The sequence below is a fragment of the Elephas maximus genome, chromosome 16 (assembly GCF_024166365.1).
Source record: "Elephas maximus indicus isolate mEleMax1 chromosome 16, mEleMax1 primary haplotype, whole genome shotgun sequence".
Lineage (NCBI taxonomy): Eukaryota > Metazoa > Chordata > Mammalia > Proboscidea > Elephantidae > Elephas > Elephas maximus.
This window is the reverse complement of record NC_064834.1, coordinates 65,106,156-65,125,819: the sequence shown is the minus strand read 5'-3', so window position 1 is coordinate 65,125,819 and position 19,664 is coordinate 65,106,156. Positions and strand designations below refer to the sequence as shown.

Here is a 19,664-nt window from a genome sequence, read left to right as displayed (position 1 = left end):
GTAGGGATACACATGCTAAGTAATTCTAGACTCTATATAAGAAATATAAAGAATGCACATTAACATATTAGGGTAACAACCAGAAGAAAAGAAATAAATTGCGTAACTTTAAAATGACAGAAGTCAAAAACCTTCGGCAATCCAACAGGAAACAAAAAATATTCAAGCATGGTAAATAGAAAGCATCAAATAAAATGACATAACCGAGCCCAAGTAATCGGAGTATGGACGGGTTAGTCTATTAAAAGAGAGACGGACTTAGACTAGAGAAAAACATACAGCTAAATGGAATGAACAAAAAAGGCATATGTAAAACAAAAGGCATATCTAAAACAAAAGGCGTATGTAAGACAAAATATGTTAAGGCTGAAAATAAAAGAACTAAAACAGGTGCTATGCAAACAACCAAAACAAGGGTGAACTGTTAGCATTACTAGCAGCCAAAATAGAGCTCTAGGGAGAAAATACTGAAGACCAGGAAAGACATTTTAACTGATGAAAGAAACACCCCAAGGAGACAGAGCAGGCAGCAATCTGAGCCATAATAATGTAGATTTGAAATGTGTAAAGCAAAAACTGTTGAATGAGAAGAAATTAAATCCACAATGATAAGGACACACCTGCCTTGGACGCCTATCAGTCAAACAGAAAACAAGCAGTGGTAAGGGTTATTTTAGTAACACGATGAACTTGATCTTACAGTGACCAACACAATCGAGAGTATCCATTTTTCCAACGTTGAGCATAAAATGGACCACAAACACTACCTCAACTAACTCTAAACCACACCAAAACCCTAGTATCATGCAGGTTGCATCTGCTCAACACAAATTGTTTGTCTCAGATTTTACTTCCCAGAGAATCAGCCTACAGCAACCACATGAGGGTGAAGGTTTATTTTCCCTTTTTTTCAAGATTTCATATTGCTAAAAACATTACTAAGGAAATGGCAGTAAACACTAACAATTAGAAACTTACAAAAAACAGCAAATAAGCCAGGAAATAAATGTTGCCACAAAGATAACAAATTTGGCATCTTTTAAAAAGTGGGATAAATAATGAACACCCAGATACTGTAGCAGGTAATACAGTGGACTGACCCAAACACCATCTTCAACCTCTGATCTGCCAGCTGGCGCTGCTGACACAGCAGGGTTCTCCTGAGTGGGGCTCTGAGAAAGCTTTGGCTGGCAGGGCCCTTCACCCCTCTCTTCCTGCAAGGTGAGCCTGAAACCTAAAGGCAGATTACCCATCTTGCAGCTAGGAAGCAGTAAATATAAGGAAGAAAGTGTTCACTAAGGATGGCGGAGCAGAAAATGCAAAGAGCCTGATGTCTTGGCAGTATCCTTGAGTTGCCACACAATAAAATAAAGGAACCAGAGGCATGACCAGAATTCAGAAAGAGTGAAGATTAGCTGATAAACACAGGCAGAAAACAATCAACCTCATTTGGAATAAAAAAAAAAAATTAAACATAAATAATTATGTCTTATTTTCTGCCTGGAGCCCTGTTTGGCGCAGTGGTTAAGAGCTTGGCTGCTTGCTAACCAAAAGGTCAGCCGTTTGAATCTACCACCCACTCCTTGGGAACCCTATGGGGCAGTTCTGCTCTGTCCTAAAGGGTTGCTATGAGTCAGAAATGACTTGATGGCAACGCGTTTGCTTTGTTTTTGTTTCCATTTAAAAAGGACATTGATTACTGATGGGAGTGTAAATGAATGTGCTCTTTCTGGAAGGCAATTTGGCAGTATCTATTTTTATTTTATCTAAGAAAAAAAATTTTTTTTTTTTTTAATCTAAGGAGTGTTGCTGCCTTGATGGTGCAGTAGTTAAGAGCTACAGCTGCTAACCGAAAGGCTGTCAGTTCTAATCCACCAGCCGGTCCTTAGAACTCTATGAAGCAGTTCTACTCTGTCCTATAGGGTTGATATGAGTCTAAATTGACTTGACGGCAATGGATTTTTTTTTAATCTAAGGAGTATTAAAAATGTTCCCAGGGACTCACCTGGTAACACTACTTCTAGAAATCATCCCATTAAAATAATCCAGTACCTATAAATGCACATTTAAAATGATAAAGAAAAAAGGTAAGTCGTTAAGTCCGATGCTGCTATTCAATAGAAGGTTACATTATCACTGAGAATCTTATTTCTCAAAAACATTTGAAAATGTCTGTTAGAATGGCAAATGAGAAACCAGAACAAAACTAGATTAAATTTGACTAAAAAAAATTCATGTGAAAGAAATGGATGAAACACATTAAACTTTAAATAACAGTGACTGTTCTGGAGTAGGTAGGTTGGTGAGAGAATCTTCTCGATGTCTTTTTCATTTGCTAAATTATATTTAAGAATGAATTATTTTAACAGCAAATTTTACAGCAAAACCATTTTAAAAATTCATCATTTAATATTAAGTTAAACCTTTTTTTTTTTAAAGTATGGCTATTAAATTCTAGACCAAGTAAAAGATCACAGTGATATTTAAACTATAAAATTAGGATACAGTCACCTTCTCTCAAGATATCCTAGTGGGACCCTTACTATGCAACATATAACCACTTACAGCCTTTTATAACACTGTCTCTTAGCAATTTAAGGTTGACAATCCATCCATACTCAGCAACTTGCTGCCTTGTATTATAGTTACCCATGGACAGCTATGCCTTTCTCCTAGGTTATTTTAAGTTGCTTGAGAGCAGGAACTATATCCTATTAAAATAATAATAATAATTAATAAAAAAACAGCACTTCACATGGTAGTCTGCATAATGAAACATTCAAAAGAAAAACTATTTTCAAGAACACCAGAGCCGCAAAAGACAGGGTAGATAAATTGGTGTCATGGTTTAAATTGTGTCCCCCAAAAATATATGTATCAATTTGGCTAGGCGATGATTCCCAATATTGTGTGGTTGTTCTCCATTTTGTGATTGATATAATTTTCCTATGTATTGTAAATCCTAATCTCTGCCTGTGGTTAACAAGGCAAGATTGGATAACATTAAAGAGGATTAGGGTGGGATGTAACACCCTTGGCTCGGGTCACATCTCTGATCCAATGTAAAGGGAGTTTCCCTGTGGTGTGGCCCGCACCACATTTTATCTTACAGGAGATGAAAGGAAAGGGAAGCTAGCAGAAAGGGGGGACCTCACACCACCAAGAAAGCAGCTGCAGGGAGCACAGCGTGTTCTTCAGACCCAAGTTTCCCGCATGGAGAAGCTACTAGACCAAGGGAAGACTGATGACAAGGACCTTCCTCTGGAGCTGACAAAGAAGGTCTTTGACTGGAGCTGACACCCTGAATTTGGGCTTCTAGCCTACTAGGACTGTGAGAAAATATATTACTCTTTGTTAAAGCCACCACCCACTTGTGGTATTTCTGTTATGGCCGTACTAGATGACTGAGACAGGTGGACCTTATCAAAATTAAAATTTTCTGTGCATCAAAGGATTTTATCAACAAAGAGACAACCTACAAACTGGGAGAAAATTTTGGGGAACCATATATCCGATAAGGGTGTAATATCCAGATAAAGAACTCCTGGAATTAACAAGAAAAAGACAATCCAATCAAAAAATGGACAAAAGGCCTGAATAGATATTTCACCAAATAAGATACACGAATGACCAACAAGCACATGAAAAAATCCTCAACTTCATTAGTCCTTCCAACCCGTTGTCACTGAGTTGATTCCAACTCAGAGCGACCCTATAGGACAGAGTACAACTGCCTCATAGGATTTCTTAGGCTGTAAATTTTTACTGAAGCAGGCCGTCACATCTTTCTCCCATGGAGCGGTGGTGGGTTTGAGCCACTAAAAAAAAAAAAAAAAAAAGAGCCACTAGGGCTCCTTTATTAGTCCTTAAAAAAAGAAACCAAACCAAACCTGTTGACTTCAAGTTGACTCTGACTCATAGTGACCCTACAGGGCAGAATACAACTGTCTTGTTCCACAGGGTTTCTAAGCAGCAGGTAGTCGATTCAAACTGTGGTTAGCGGCTGAGCTCTTAACCACCAGCCACCAGGGCTTCATTAGTCCTTAAGAAACCAAAAACCAAACCCCGTTGCTGTCGAGTTGATTCTGACTCATAGGGAGGTACAAATCAAAACCACAATGATATACCACTTGACCCTCACTAGGATGGTTATGATTAAAAAAAAAAAAAGGCAAATAACAAATGTTGTCAGGGGTGTGGATCAATGGAACCCTCATTCATTGCTGATGGAAATGCAAAATGGTACAGCCACTGTGGAGAGCAGTTCGGAGGTTCCTCAGAAAGTTAAACAGAGAAGTACCATGTGACCCAGTAATTACAGTCCTAGGTGAGCCAGTACTAGTTGTCACTGAGTGTGGATTCTGATTCACAGTGACCTCATGTGCACCAGATAGTTTTCAATGGCTGATTTTTTGGAAGCAGATCACCAGGCCATGAGGCACCTCTTGGGGGACGCGAACCGCCAACCTTTCAGTCGGCAGATGAATGTGTTAACCATTTGTACCACCCAGGGACTGCAATCCTAGGTTAAACCTAAAAGAACTCAAAGCAGGGATGCACAGAGAATCTTGTACACCAGTGTTCACTGCAGCACCTCTTACGATAGCCAAAGGTAGAAACAACCTAAATGTCTATCAGCAGAGAAATAGATAAACAAAATGTGGTGCATACATACATACAATGGAATGTTACTCAACCATAAAGAGAAATGAAATCCTGATACATGCTTCAACATGGATGAACCTTCAAAATACTATGCTGAGTGAAACGTCAGTCATGAAATGACAAATATTTTACGATCTCATTTACATGAAATAGGCAAATGCAGAGAGACCAAAGCTTATCAGTTGTTACCAAGGAGGGGAGGGAGGAGAAGAGGGGTTGTCATTGCTTATGGGCTGCTGAGTTGCTGTTAATGATGGTGGAATAATTTCGAAAAGGACAGTGATGATGGTGGTATAATACGATGAACATAATCAACGTCACTGAATTGTACATGTAAATATTGCTGAATTGGCATAATTTTTGTTATATATATTTTTACCACAATAAAAAAAAGAGGGAAAAAAACCCCTTTTTACGTTACACTACCAACACTGTTTTCACAACAACCTGGAAAGGAAAAATGAAATTCACTGTTTCAAATTGTATCTGGTAATCTTACACGGAGTACTGCATCATGTTATAAGGTAATAGCAAAAACTCATGTCTTACATCAAACCTTCACAAACTCAAAAATTACTAAATATGTCTGACGTTGGGAATAACAGAAACAACAAAATCAGCCTTAGATCCAAAATAAAGTCTAAGGAGCACATAAAAAGGATTTAAACTTAAAAGCTCCACCTGTGTTAGATGACAGATGATCGCATTAATACAACGAATACTTAGGTTATAAGGGCAATTCGCCTGCCTCACCCTATTCAGGAATTTTCATTACAACACTCAGGGCAAGTAGACATCTAGACCTGTTTTATGACTAGAAACTTCCTACTTCCTTTCCACTTCAGGATAGCCTATTAAACTGCATTCTTTGTAAAGTGGCTTTTTTCCCAGCAGACTCACTCCTGGTGCTGCCCTATGACCACAGCCTTTCAAACATCTCTGATGACCGTCAGGTCCTCTTTCAGTCCAGGCCTTTCACCTGATGATGTAATGCCTGCCCAGCTCCTCACAATTCTGGACTTTCTCTCATTTATCAGAGACCCTCATATCTACATGGCTCTCAAAAGAGAGCACAGAATTCCAGATGTGCACTGGCAACCTGTCAACAGGAGAATCACCACGCTTCTGACTTTGGACATGTTTCCATTTATGCATTACGTTTTGGAGCAGGGAGGCAGGTCTACTGTGAATTTACATAAACCTTTCAGCCATCTAAAAACCTCCGGATTTTTTAGTTTAAAATTATCATGCTGTAAAAATGGTTTTTTTTCTTTTGCTGTACAGTTCTATGAATTTTAACGCATGTATGTATTTGTGTGGGGGCAGTCGTAGTTCAGTGATAGAATTCTTGCCTCCACGCGGGAGCCCTGGGTTGGATTCCCAGTCAACGCACCTCAAGTGTGTCTGTTAGTGGGGGCTTGCGTGTTGCTATGATGCTGAACAGGTTTCAGCAGAGATTCCAGACTAAGACGGACTAGGAGCAAAGGCCTGGTGATCTAACCTCTGAAAAATCAGCCAGTGAAAACCCTATGGATCCTAACAGTCCAATCCCATTGTGCGTAAGGTTGCAATGAGTCGAAGGCCAACTGGAGAGCAGGTAACAACAACAACATACTGTATAACTACCACCACAATCAAGGATACAGACCAAGTCTAAAGCCTTTTTGGGCTGAATTTTAATACTGCAAAAATACTTGTAAGACTCTGGATTTCTCTCTATTTGACTTTATCCTGTATCAACCACTGAGCTTATTTTGAATTTTGAGGGTGGGTGCCCTATGCCATAATGCCACAATTCCCAACCTGGGACTGTGGACATCTGGTACACAGGTACAGAGGCATGATGGTTGTCACTGCAAGGTCATGATACCTCATGGGCTAACTACGCCCAGTTTTAAAACAAGCAACTTTCCCCACATGAGCTCCACATGCTACTGGTGATGAATAAAAATGTATTTATAATCATCCCCGAATCCCCAGTAATTAGTTATGCATTTTCTTAGCTAACGCAACATGTTAACTAGAAAGGTCCCCACATTTCTTTATGTTAAAGAGATTCTTACATTCTTAGAATTAGAGTTACTGATGTAACAAAAAAGCAGTGGACTGGAAGCAGCGAATTTATATAGTTCTACAGGCAAAAATGAGGCTTTGGCTTTGCGGTCTTTTTGTTCCATGCTTAATGCTTTGACCCCGATGAGGCTGGAAGCTTCCTAAGGGCAGGCATCTCTCTTCCACTCGCTTTGAGTCCTACTCTCCCCCGCCTCGCCATTCCCCCCCCAGTGCTAGGAGCATCTCGGGATACACTGCAAACCATCAAATAACCCTTCTCCATTTCTTCCAGGAGAACTGACTCTAAAGTAAACCCAAACCAAACCAGCTATGGTTGAGTCGATACTGACTCACCGCGACCCATGTGCGTCAAGGTAGAACTGTGCTCCAAATGGTTTGCAATGGCTGATTTTTCAGAAGCAGAGCACCAGGCCTTTCTTCTGAGGTGCCTCTGTGTGGCCTTAAACCACCAACCTTACAGTTAACCATTTGCACACGTATGGGCTCCAGAGTAAATCCACAATGAGTTAATTCTTTGCATGTCAAAAGCTTGTGCAGCAGTTACTTACCTGTAACATTTTTCCTTCTCTAACTTTGGCTTTTGTCTTCCCAGTAACCCCATGCACTCAGCCAAGTGCTGTTCTACTCAAAGGAAACATTGTTTTAAAGCAATAACACTCAATAGTTCAGCAGAGCATAAGCTCTGAAGTCAGAGCCAAGTCAGAGACCCATCTTGTCATTTTCTAGCTATACCACCTTGAACAAATCACTTCATTTTTCTGGGATTCAGTGGCTGTAAAATGCAGATAGCAGTAGTACCTGCCTCATAATTAGTCACTGGTATTAAATGTGAGACTATCTGGAAACTACTTAGCACAATAGCTGGTGTTTATTAAGCACATACTTTAAAGGCAGCTATTATTTCTACTTTACTTTTATGCCACTCCTCCCACACACATTTTCTCCCATTTATGTAGAACAAGACTGCAGATTTAAGGTTGAAATAATTTGAGTACTAATGTATCCAAATGTCTTCATTCCTGCAGATGAGGAAAGGGGGCCTAGAGAAGTGAAATAACTTGACAACATTCATGCTCTCCTCCCCCTCCAGCAATGCTTTAGGCAGCTGGGATAAAAATCCAGGTCAGACTCCTACGCCATGCAATTTTGTTGCTTCAATACTCTGCTGCCTCAATAAAGGAACTAGAAACAACCCACCCTAACACAAGAGGGCCCCCCCCAACCAAAAAAAACTGCGGTCAATTCCAACTCATAGTGATCCTACATAGGACAGAGTAGAACTGCTCCATAGGGTTTTCTAGGCTGTAATGAGCTCAAGCATAACAACGATTTGTAAGGATGGGGCAGAACCGGGCACTGTTTCCTTCTGTTGTGCATGGGGTCGCTATGGGTCGGAACCGACTCCACGGGACCTAACAACAACAATCTTTACTGCAGCAGACAGCTAGGTCTTTATCCCCTGGAGATGCTGGGTGTGTTCCAATCACTGATCTTTCAGCCAAAGGCTCAATCACTGCAGCACCAGGGCTTCTTAAGAGACCCCAAACGGAAAACACTCATAGCAGAGGCCCTAGAGCAAGAAAATCAATCTGCACTTAGCAAATGCTCTGTAAACACTTGTTAAATGAACCAATGGTTCTCTACATCTAGGCGAAAGCCAGGGTACTCTTCCTTTCCTATAGGAAGTAGGAGACGTTAGAAAAACTTCTCCTAAGTACTAATACTCTTTACACTACAGCTCTGAGTTAAATAAAAGCAACGAACCCACAAATTAGCTCCTTTCAGAGAGAAGGGGAAAGAAATCTACGAATGGGGCAAGGTCACATTTTGGAGAGTCATGCCAAGCCCACTGCTGGGCCCGCCGGGTCACCCCTCAATGCCTGCTCTCTCGCCCCTCCCCCCCATACAGAACCTGCCTACACCAAAAGCCACATCCCTAGACCACCCCTTCCCAACCAAGGCTCTATCCAAGGTTTTCTCCAGCTTTCCTCCTCTCTCCACTTCCAGGCCCCCAGGACCCGCTCAACGCCTGACCTCAACGCCCGACCTCAACGTCCAGCGCCCAACGTCCGGCCCCCAACGACCAAAGCCCCTCAGCTCTCACCCAGCCCCTCGCTCCCCCACCCGCCTGGGGACTCTGACCTGGAAAGCAGGGAAAGGGCAGTGGACCCCAACCGGTCTCTGAAGTCTGGCCGTGGTGACGCCTGCCAGGTGGCCGGAAGACCGCGGCCGAGATGCACCCACTAACCTCTGCTCACTCACCTCGAATGCCCGGGTGCCGTCCCTCCCTGCGCCCCGGACGCATGCGCAATCCTCACCCACGTGCTCTCTCCATGCTCACGTGCGCCCCTCTCACAGCTTGGAAACCTCCCAGCTGGGCGTTCTTGACTGCTGGTGCCCCAGGGGTGGAACAGAGGCTGGCAACTCAGAAAGTTCCTTTGCGGAAACTTAATGTAGTTGGTTTTCTAGCTTCTTTTGGAGGGGTGTTCTGGAAAAACTCCATGTGCAAATTTTGAGCACAAAGATGAAGGTTTTGTCTCCGGGGAAGTAGCATTAACCACTTTTGAGTTTTCCAAATTAATCGATTCACTGCCTCTGCCTGGCCTTGGATGCTAAACATGTGTGATAATTCTTTTTTTGTTGCTGTTTGTTTTAATTTAGGACACATGATTATTTCTGTTACTCAAAAAATGGTTTTAAAGCTTTTTTTTCAAATTATTATCGACCTTTTCAAACATATTCAGAACAATGCTATAATACTCCCACGTACCCATCACTTAGTTTCAACATTATCAATTTATGATCAATCTTGTCTACATCTGTATCCCACGCATTCTTTTTCCCCACCCCCATTGAAGGAAATCCCATATTTGTATCTTTGTTTTTTTTAATGGATTTTATTTTTCAGAACGGTTTTATATTTACAGAAAAATCGAAATGGCACAGAGTTCCCAAATAAACTACATTCAGCTTTCCCCCACTGGTATGTTACTTTAGTATGATACATATGTTACAACTAATGAACCAATACACTTAACTAAAGTCCAGAGCTCATTTATTTAGTTCTTACCTGATGCACTTTTTCTGTTCCAGGATACATTACATTTAGTCGTCGTGTCTCCTTAGGCTCCTCTTGGCTATGATAGTTTTCCAGACGTTCCTCGTACTTAATGACTGACGGTTTGGAGGAGCACTGGTCAGGCATGTTGTAGAATGCTTCACTCTTGGAATTTGTCTGAAGTTTTTCTCCTAAGCCTGAAGTAATGGGTAACTATGTGATCTTCCTCCCAATAACCCATAGCCCTAGTCTTATAATCAGAAAAACATCAGACAAGACCACGGAGATAAAGTGCCATTTTCATCACGACATATCAAACACACATACTATGAACATGATTTAAGACTGTTGGTGTGAGTCTTGATCACCTGGCTAAGGTAGTGTCCGTCAGGTTTCTCTACCATAAAGTTACTCTTTTTTTCTCTTCCTTTCCATACTGTATGCTTTGGAAGGACGTCATTGTATGTAGCCCACATATAAGGAATGGAGAGTTATGTTCCCTGTCCTTGAGGGTGGAGTATTTATGAAAACTATTTGGAATTCTTCTGTATGGGAAATTTCTCTCTTTTTCATATTCATTAATTTATTCAATCATTTATTTATATCAGTATGACTCACGGATAGTTATTTTCTACTTTGGATTATAATCCAATACTACTTTATTTTGTTGCCCAAATTGTTCTGGCTTTGGCCATTGAGATCTCTTTGACTTGGCTGCAAAAAAAATGCATCATGAGTTCATACTGATGTTTCTAAATTCAAGTTTAGGATGGCAGAGTTTCTACTCCATTTCTTTTCTTTTATGCTGAAAATCTTGGTTCCTAAAGGCATCATTATTTATATGCTTTATACTAATATGTTGCATATGTGTGCGTGTCAGGGTTGTATCCTTTCAGCATACTTATTTAATTTGCATGCTGAGCAAATAATCGAAGAAGATGGACTATATGAAGAAGAATGCAGCATCAGGATTGGAGGAAGACTCATTAACAACCTGGGGACATGCAGATGATGCAACTTTGCTTGCTGAAAATGAAGAGGACTTGAAGCACTTATTGATGAAGATCAAAGACTATAGCCTTCAATACGGATTACATCTTAACATAAAGAAAACAAAAATCCTCACAACTGGACCAATAAGCAACACCATGATAAGTGGAGAAAAGATTGAAGTTGTCAAGAGTTTCATTTTATTTGGATCCTCAATCAACACCCATGGAAGCAGCAGTCAAGAAAAGATGCACTGCATTGGGCAAATCTGCTGCAAAAGATCTCTTTAAAGTGTTGAAAAGCAAAGGTGTCACTTTAAGGACTAAAGTGGGCCTGACCCAAGCCATGGTGTTTTCAATTGCTCCTATGTATGCAAAAGCTGGACAATGAATAAAGAAGACTGAAGAAGAATTGATGCCTTTGAATTATGGTGTTGACAAACAATATTGAATATAACATTGACTACCAGAAGAAAGAACAAATCTGCCTTGGAAGAAGTACTGCCAGAATGCTCCTTAGAAGCAAGATTGGCGAGACTTTCATCTCTCATACTTTGGACATACTATCAGGAGGGACCTTCCCTGGAGAAGGATATAATGCTTAGTAAAGTAAAGGGTCAGCAAAAAAGAGGAAGACCCTCAAACAGACGGACTGACACATGGCTGCAACAATGAGCTCAAGCATAAATAACAATTGTGAGGATGGTGAAGGACCGAGTAGTGTTTCATTGTGTTGTACATAGGGACACTATGAGTCGGATCCATCTCCACAGCACCTAACAACATACATATGTGTACACATATACATATATTAGTTTCAAAATAACAATGCCAATGTTATTACTAACCATATGATTACTGCAACAGCTTAAGGCTTCTTGGCTTTTTTCCCACTTAGAATAATATATCTCACTAGGATGTTTGGTCAAATGATTGTTTTAAAGTCAAATCATTTCTTTGCTGTCACAGACACTTTAATAACAAAGTGTTTTAATGCAGTGCCTTCATTTACGGAGGGAGATGCCATTTCCTACTGAAAAGGAAAGAGGAACAGAGCTACACAGCATTGTATTTTTTAAACTGATTTTTTTTTTTTTTTTGCCAGCAGTCAGTAGGAAAGAAGCTTAACAGAATCGTAGGAAGTTTTGCTTTACAAACTCTTGCATTGAAGACTCCTCTGAATTAACTGTTTTCACTCAGGAATTCCTAAACAAAAGAACATCATTTCATTGGACAGGGGAGGTTTGCAAAACCTCCACAGACTGAAACTGCTCACCTGACTTCTCCAGCCCAGGTTGGGCAACTGTACTCAACACACTTTCTGTTGCTAATTATTGAGCACTGCCTGCCATGTAAAGGCCCATGCTGCGAGCTGGGATACCCAGTCGGGAGAGGGCACTCCCTGTCTCTAAGGAGCTCAAAGTCCCGAGCAGAGCCAAACACACCAACAATTCATTGTGAAACAATGGCAGTAGGTGCCACGCTGTAGACAGGAACCGGGTGTTAGGAAAGCCCCCGAAAGAGCACTCCTAGGGATGAATTGTCAGACGGGCAGGTAGGCTGCTGACTCCGCCCACATGAGGTGCCAAGTTTGCGCGTCAGAGCTGGGAAGTCACAATTTCTAATTATCTTTTATTGCTTTACGCCCCTGACGGATACGAGGAAGGGCTAAAGGATGAGGAGGAATAATATCGAAAGACCGCTTCATTCAGAAAGAAATAACCGGCATGGGTTGGCGGGGCAGGGGTGAAAGTCAAGCAAGGGCTAAGGGCAGAAGAGTCAGTCCAGGGGCTGTAAGACATCGGTGCACAGGGAACCTAGGTCCCGGCCCGGGGCACCGAGGAGGGAGGCGGGCCTGAGCCGGCCACGCCCGCTGCAGGCAGGTTACCCTGGAGCTCAAGGTGCGCTCGCGTCACGCCGCCCGCGCGCGCTCATTGGCCTCTCCCGGGAGCCCCGCCCTCTCAGCTGTAGCAGGACCGGCTTCGGTGTCGCCGCCATCTTTGTTGATGTGTCAGCTCCGCGGGGGTCTGGGGAAGGCGCGGCGGAGAGAGTGAGGTCTCCGGCTCTGTCCCCCACGTCTGACCGCCCTCTCCCACTCCCAGTGTGCCGGACTCCGCTATGGAGAAGTTGGCCCCTGCGCCGGAGCCCCAGCGGCCTCGTTAGGGTGCGGCCTGAGGCTGGGAAAAGTGGGGTGAGTGCTGCAGGGTGTCCGGGCGGGCCGGGGAGCCGCGAGCCAGGCGGGGTGCCTCCCTCCCGCGCGGTCCGGGGGCTCCCGGGGCGGGGGCGAGCCGGCTCTCCGCCCGGCTTCTCTTGGGGGGAGCAGGGCGCTGAGGGCACGGAGTCCCGAGCCCCTTCCTCTCCCTGCCTTCCTCCCTGGGGTCCCTGGCCGCAGGGGGAGGCTGTGGCGAGGAACCGGCCCGGGGGTGGGGCAGGCACGGCCCGGGGGCTTCGAGGGCGGCAGACTTGGGGCGGATCGCCGGGTCTACAAGTGCGAATTGCAGCCAAGCCCCACCTGCTCGGGGATTTTTCGTTGACTCGACCGCCTGTTTCTCTTTTCGTCTCCAAGTTGACTGAGTGTGTGTGTTTTATGTTTACTGTTGGGCGACTTTTTACCCCCTTCCAAAGGCTTCCATTCTGTGACTTTAAGTTCCTTAGAAACGATTCTTTGGTTTTGTGGATAAGAGATACAATTATACTGCTGTTCTTTGTTTTTACGTTGCCTTTCCTCTTGAGGACATGAAGGCATCTTGGTTGATAAGGAAGATAATTACGGTATTTCAGATTTGTGCCTCCATCAGACGTGTAAACAAACGGTAAAGCCCCCTTCCACAAGTCCCAAAGTAGCCATCCAGGGGAACGGTGCAGGTGTAATTGTTGCAAGGCTGTTAACAACTTAGTAACTTCGGCTGATACATGTTGATTTCGTTTCCAGAAAAAAGGTCTGGATTTGGAGCCAGAACACCTGAATTGGAAGCTTTCATTTGATACGTTGTGCAGTTCCCTTCTCTGTTAAAAGGGAGTGGGATTACCTGTCTCAGGAGAATTAGAAGAGCTGGTATAGTAACAGTATGTGGTACAGCTCCTGGTACTAGGCTGTCTTCTCCGTGTCTGTGCCATGTAACCTCGATGCCCAGCTTTTTTGTGTCTTCCAAAATGATAGGCTGGGAGTTTTTCTAAGAAAAATGGGCAGTAAATCAGTGGAACAGTATTGCAAGAGATGTGCTGGTAGTCACTCAAAGAATTTTTATCTGCTATTAAGTGTGTTTTTTTTTTATTAAGTGTGTTTAGGTATGCCTTGGTGGGTGTAGCCTTCCTAGCTACTGATTACACTTTCATATTTGCAGTGTGTTGATCTTGTGGAAAAGATTAAGGTTCAAGAAACATTGACCGTGAAAGTGGACTATCTTCTTATGTAAAAAGTATGCTATAAAGTATACTGTTCTCTGTACAGCTATTTAATCAATTCTTCCTTTATGGATAAACCGATTACAGGAATAGGAAATAGTGATGATAGGCCTTGTTCTTTTTATTTTCTTGTTGGTCTATTTTAAATTCAGTAAATGTGTTTGTAAGACTTGTAAGTAAAGAAATAAGCCTGTAGTATTAAGAATCGAAACTCCTTCTTACAGTAAAGAGAGTCCTGGTTCAGTGGTAAAGTGCTCAGTTGCTAATCGAAAGATCAGCAGTTTGAACACACCAGCTGCTCCATGGGAGAAAGACCTGGTGATCTGCTTCCTTATAGATCACAGCCTTGGAAACCCTATAGGGCACTCCTACACTGTAAAACAGGGTCGCTATGAGTCAGAATGGACTCGCTGGCTATGGGTTTTTATAGTGTATAATGTATGCAAGCATGCACAATTACTACAGAATCTCCCTAGTAATGAATGTGTGGATTGTGTTTATATTGATTTTATCTTTTTTTTTTAAGACCTCATCTGATTCAGAATAATTGCATATAAACGTAGATGTTTCTTTAAACAGTGGAGAGTCCTTCAAGTCTCACTGGCTTTTCAGAGTCTGATTTATAGCTAACATGAAGGAAGTGGCTAGTGGGCAGCATAGCGATCAGGAATCTTGAGTTCCTTCACCCATAACCTCAGGTCATTCTCTGATGCTATACAATGACTGCGTGGCTAGTGACGATTGCGCAGTGTGTTCAGTTGAAAAGCCTGTCTCTACGTTGCATGCTGACGTCATGGAGTGGAGGCAGAACTGTAGTGCTCTCACTCCTCAGGGAAGGGCGATAGGCTGGAGCAGCCTTGTTTAGAGATTCCGAAAATCATCTTCCCTGTAAAGAATGACTAGTAACCTGCTCTAGCTTCCCAAATTTATCTAAATTTCATACCAAAGAATCCTTAATCTGAAATTGTTTTTTTTTCTTTTTAGTAACATTTAGGTTTTAATTTTATCTCTTATCTCTAGCTTTAAATAACTCAAGCTGATTCATGAATTTCTCATAAACGTATCACTGGGGTTGAAATATTATAAATGTTGTATTTAGTAGTCATATTGAGGGTAACAGTGAGAACATACTTTAAATCTATAAATAACTCCCTAAGCTTATATCGTTCCCACTTCTCCATTGAATTTTGTTTCTCAGTTACTGAGATTTAAATTTTTACTTGAGCTAAGAAGTAAACAAAAGGAAAAATATTGGGGTGAAAAGGGTGATAGACAAAAAGTGGAACTCAATTCCGGTACTGATCGCATTGAGTGTATTTCTTACTGTTTGTCTGCCGCTAAGGGACATGAGCTGATAAGGTGTGTACTGTAGGGAGGATGATGTAATAAGTGCTAAGAAATAATTTAACTTTTTAAAAAACTATATCATACTAAATTAACCAAGCCCAGGCCCGAGGTGGCTTCAAGATTTAAAAATTAGCCAAAACTCTTGAATGTAAGTCATACAACGTATCATTTAAAAATCATTTTTTTCCCTTATGTTATTCACCTTAAAGAAAAGGGAACTATAGGTCAATTTTTTTTTTTTTTGCTCCTTTCAGTTTTCAGATTTAAGAAAAAAATTAACTCGAAATACTTCTATATTTTCTTAGACTTATTAAAATTCCATTGGTAAGATCTATACAAATCTATACAAGTAGGTGTAAAGTAAGATTTCTATATTAATAGCTTCCTGCTTTAAATTTTTAAAAAACGTATTCCGTTTTCTCTTGCTATCAAGTCGGATTCTGATGACTCAGCAACCCTGTAGGGCAGAGCAGAACTGCCCCAGGGTTTTCAGGGAGCACCTGGTGGATTTGAACTGCTGATCTTCTGGTTAGCAGCTGTAGCTCTTAACTACTTTGCCACCAGGGTTTCCAAAAAAAAAAAAATACTAGAGGTATGTAAAATTGCATGAGTCTAATATGGCTGCTAACCAAAAGGTTGGCATTTTGAATCTACCACCCGCTCCTTCGAAACACAATAGGGGCAGTTCTACTCTGTCCTAAAGGGTCCCTGTGAGTCAGAATCGACTGGACAGCAACAGGTTTGTTTTTCTTATTATACCAAGGTGATCATATGACATATATGATATAGCTTGATAATGTGATATTCAGTGTGGCCATTGACCCTTTATTTCCTGGAGGATTTGGTATTATTTTTGGGGGAAAGGTCCTGCTACATCTGTTGCCCTGAGTTTTTTTTTTTTTTTTTAGTATCTTTTTTGAGGTATAATTCGTATGCCATAAAAATCTACCCAGCCTTGATAAAATGAATGCTTCAAAGGTCAGCGGAGCAAGGGCGGGGGTCTGGGGAACATGGTTTGAAGGGACTTCTAAGTCAATTGGCAAAATAATTCTATTATGAAAACATTCTGCATCCCACTTTGAAATGTGGCGTCTGGGGTCTTAAATGCTAACAAGCAGCCATCTAAGATGCATCAGTTGGTCTCAACCCACCTGGAGCAAAGGAAAATGAAGAACACCAAGGTCACACGACAACTAAGAGCCCAAGAGACAGAAAGGGCCACATGAACCAGAGACCTACATCATCCTGAGACCAGAAGAACTAGTTGGTGCCCGGCCACAATCGATGACTGCCCTGACAGGGAGCACAACAGAGAACCCCTGAGGGAGCAGGAGATCAGTGGGATGCAGACCCCAAATTCTCACAAAAAGACCATACTTAATGGTCTGACTGAGACTAGAGGAATCCCGGCGGTCATGGTCCCCAAACCTTCTGTTGGCCCAGGACAGGAACCATTCCCGAAGACAACTCATCAAACATGGAAGGGACTGGACAGTGGGTAGGAGAGAGATGCTGATGAAGAGTGAGCTAATTATATCAGGTGGTCACTTGAGACTGTGTTGGCATCTCCTGTCTGGAGGGGGGATGGGAGGATAGAGTTGGAAGCTGGCAAAATTGTCACGAAAGGAGAGACTGGAAGGGCTGACTCATTAGGGGGAGAGCAAGTGGGAGTACGGAGTAAGGTGTATATAAACTTATATGTGACAGTCTGACTTGATTTGTAAACGTTCACTTGAAGCTCAATAAAAGTTAAAATATATATATACACACACCCCCAGCCTTGAGTCTTAGGTGCAAGGCTAAATAAACCCCATACAGAGATCATGATCTTGCCCTCATATAACATACTTTTCCAACTGGTGGACTAAAAGTAACTTTTTAAATCTAGTGATACCTTTCACCTAAAGGAAACTCAATGCTTTAAAGTTAAATTTTACCAAAAAGTTTAGTTAGCATTTGACTACTTTAAAAAATATTTCTTACCTTTTATTAGAACGAATCTGGAGTTCTTTGAAATAGCCTGCCAGTTTTTATCTTTTAAAAAATATGAATCTGTGTAACTTCACCTTCTATGAAACTTTAGTACTGGAGCTTTTCATCATGTGAAACAAGGCTTTCCTGTTTCTTACACAGGTTCTGTTATTTTATTGCCTACTTTTTAAAAGCTTTATCCAGAGAAATACTTGTCTTTTAAAGTGATTATTAAGAATCAATTATTTCGTCTTGTGGTTAGATCAGGTTGGATTGTGCAGTTACTTTGATTTAACTGACTGCTTCTAACTTTGTCTTATCAAAATCTTGTTAGAACTCATCAGAAGTGCAAGTATTCCTTTGTTTATTCTGCTTCATGTACTTTGCCTACAAAGACAGTAAACCTTTATGTTGAAGAACAAGAGTCTTCTTCCACGCCCAACTTACTTATCTTAACGGACATTACTTGGGAAGCTGATGTTATCTGAGACACAAATGGTTCAGTTTACAATTGAAAATTTATAGTTTTTTGTAAATAATATTTATGCTGATCTGAGTTAGGTTTTTCTGTTTGACTTAAAGCACTCAGGCATTTCTCTTGCTTCTAATGCAATTCAGGTAGGCCTTAAGATGAAAATTCGGTAACTTTAGAATAAATACTATGTAACCTACCATTTTTTTTTTTTAACCTACCATGCTTTAGTGTTTGTTGGCAGATCAAATGAAGGGGAAGAGATGTAAGGTAGAGCCTCTTATGTTGGGTCGACTGTAGGGGAATGTCAGAGAGATGTCTGTTTCATTCACTGCCATGTTCCCAATACCTAGAGCAGTACCTGGACGTACTAGATACTCAATGCATATTTTGTGAATGAACAAATTAATATATCATTTGGAAATGTATTCCTGATTTGGTACCTTTGTATGAGGCTCGTTTGACAACCTTTTGCCAAATATCTGTGGATTGGATTCTTTTGTATTTACGGTTGATTGAATACACCTAAGTTTTTGTTTGTTTACAGTGCTAATTAGTGAGGGAAAAAGGAAATACAAGTATAACCCGTTAAAGATGTTGTTTTTATTTGTATGGCTCTTTAATGGAAATACTTTTACACAGTTGTGAGTTTTAAAAATTTAAGTCATTTCTTAGTATATTTATGTATATATCCGTTTCATTAAGAAATAAAATCCAAGAGGAGGGATGGTTGGCTTTAAGGCTAATGTTTCTTGACCAGTTGCCTACAGCTGATGAGCTCCAGTAAGAGCGAAACCAGTTCTCACTCCACGGATGCACTTTTGAAGTGTGGCTTGGTCCTGTAGTACTGTGTCAGAAACAACTGTGCAAAAAAAAGCAAGTGCCTGAATTAAGAGAAATTTTGTGACTCTGCTAAATTTTAAATTCAGTGTTCTCTAATGAGTAAAAAAGAACTGTGCAAAAAAAAAGCAAGTGCCTGAATTAAGAGAAATTTTGTGACTCTGCTAAATTTTAAATTCAGTGTTCTCTAATGAGTAAGAGTTGCTAAAAAGTCATATAACCTGTTATTTTTTGCCTCAAAAGAGCAATATAAATTGTAATCTACAGTAGTAATCACTGTATATATGAGTGTGAATTTGATTTGTGCAAGCACTTCTTAGAACAATCTTGTAAACAAATGGCTAGTTTTACATTCTTTCCTCTTTACTACTAGGCTATTCCATTCTGAGTAGCTTTGGTAACACCCCCAAGAGAGAAAATTGATCAGCAGCCAGATCGGCATGCATCGGTATTGCCAATTGGAGGCCCACAAGAGAACTCAGCTGTTTTTTCTCCTGGTTAATTGTGGACAGAATGTCATGGCTTTCTGTCCACTACCACTGTGCAATTGTTTCATCTTTGCTGATGACCTTGTGACATATATATATATATATCTTCACTAACCCCTCTTCTTTTCCTTTTGCCTTCAACCATTATTAGTGGTTAAGACGTACAGCTGCTAACCAAAAGGTTGGCAGTTCGAATCCACCGGGCGCTCCTTGGAAACTCTACAGGGTAGTTCTTCTCTGTCCTATATATAGTGTTGCTATGAGTCGGAATCGACTTGATGGCAACAGGTTTGGTTTTGGGATTTGGATCAGAAAACAAAGTTTGCAAGTTAAGTGGTTATCAGATGCCAGTTTTT

At 41.3% G+C, this 19,664-nt stretch overlaps 2 protein-coding genes across 6 annotated transcripts in view; one reads left to right on the top strand and one right to left on the bottom strand.

Moving 5' to 3' along the window:
* Positions 1 to 9,023, bottom strand: part of TDRD1 (tudor domain containing 1) — a 60,686-nt gene extending 51,663 nt beyond the window's left edge. For 4 of the 5 annotated variants that reach the window (XM_049855477.1, XM_049855478.1, XM_049855480.1 and 1 more), the window contains exon 1: positions 8,881 to 9,010. The gene's annotated coding sequence lies outside the window, so the exon portion shown is untranslated. Of the gene's footprint in view, positions 1 to 8,880 lie in introns of all 5 variants that reach the window. The other variant, XM_049855479.1, reaches the window with a different exon arrangement.
* A 3,740-nt stretch (positions 9,024 to 12,763) lies between these two features.
* CCDC186 (coiled-coil domain containing 186) overlaps positions 12,764 to 19,664 on the top strand; it is a 37,336-nt gene continuing 30,435 nt past the window's right edge. The window contains exon 1 of the mRNA XM_049855243.1: positions 12,764 to 12,976. The gene's annotated coding sequence lies outside the window, so the exon portion shown is untranslated. The remainder of the gene's footprint in view (positions 12,977 to 19,664) is intronic.